Source organism: Odontomachus brunneus, unplaced genomic scaffold (assembly GCF_010583005.1).
Source record: "Odontomachus brunneus isolate Ranch 3 - 2012 unplaced genomic scaffold, Obru_v1 Obru_scaffold_329, whole genome shotgun sequence".
NCBI lineage: Eukaryota > Metazoa > Arthropoda > Insecta > Hymenoptera > Formicidae > Odontomachus > Odontomachus brunneus.
In genome coordinates this window covers 77,976-78,226 of record NW_022639779.1, presented here as the reverse complement: position 1 = coordinate 78,226, position 251 = coordinate 77,976, and positions in this window count along the sequence as shown.

Below are 251 nucleotides of genomic sequence, written 5' to 3'. Positions count from 1 at the left end.
GACCTTGAAATAACCTTCAAGGTCAACGTCAAGGTCAAATCCAAGGTCACCATTGAATTCCTCGTCAAAAGTTACTACAAGAGTGACCTTAACATTTTTCAAAAATAATTTACCTAGGAAATTATTCAGGTGTTACCAGACTTTTTGGACACTCTGTATATGTTGCTCGTACGATGATTCATTATGCGAATTTCAAAGTCGTCGCGATAGTGACTGTGTCTCATGGTTCGTCGGGCAACTCGAAGAAATAT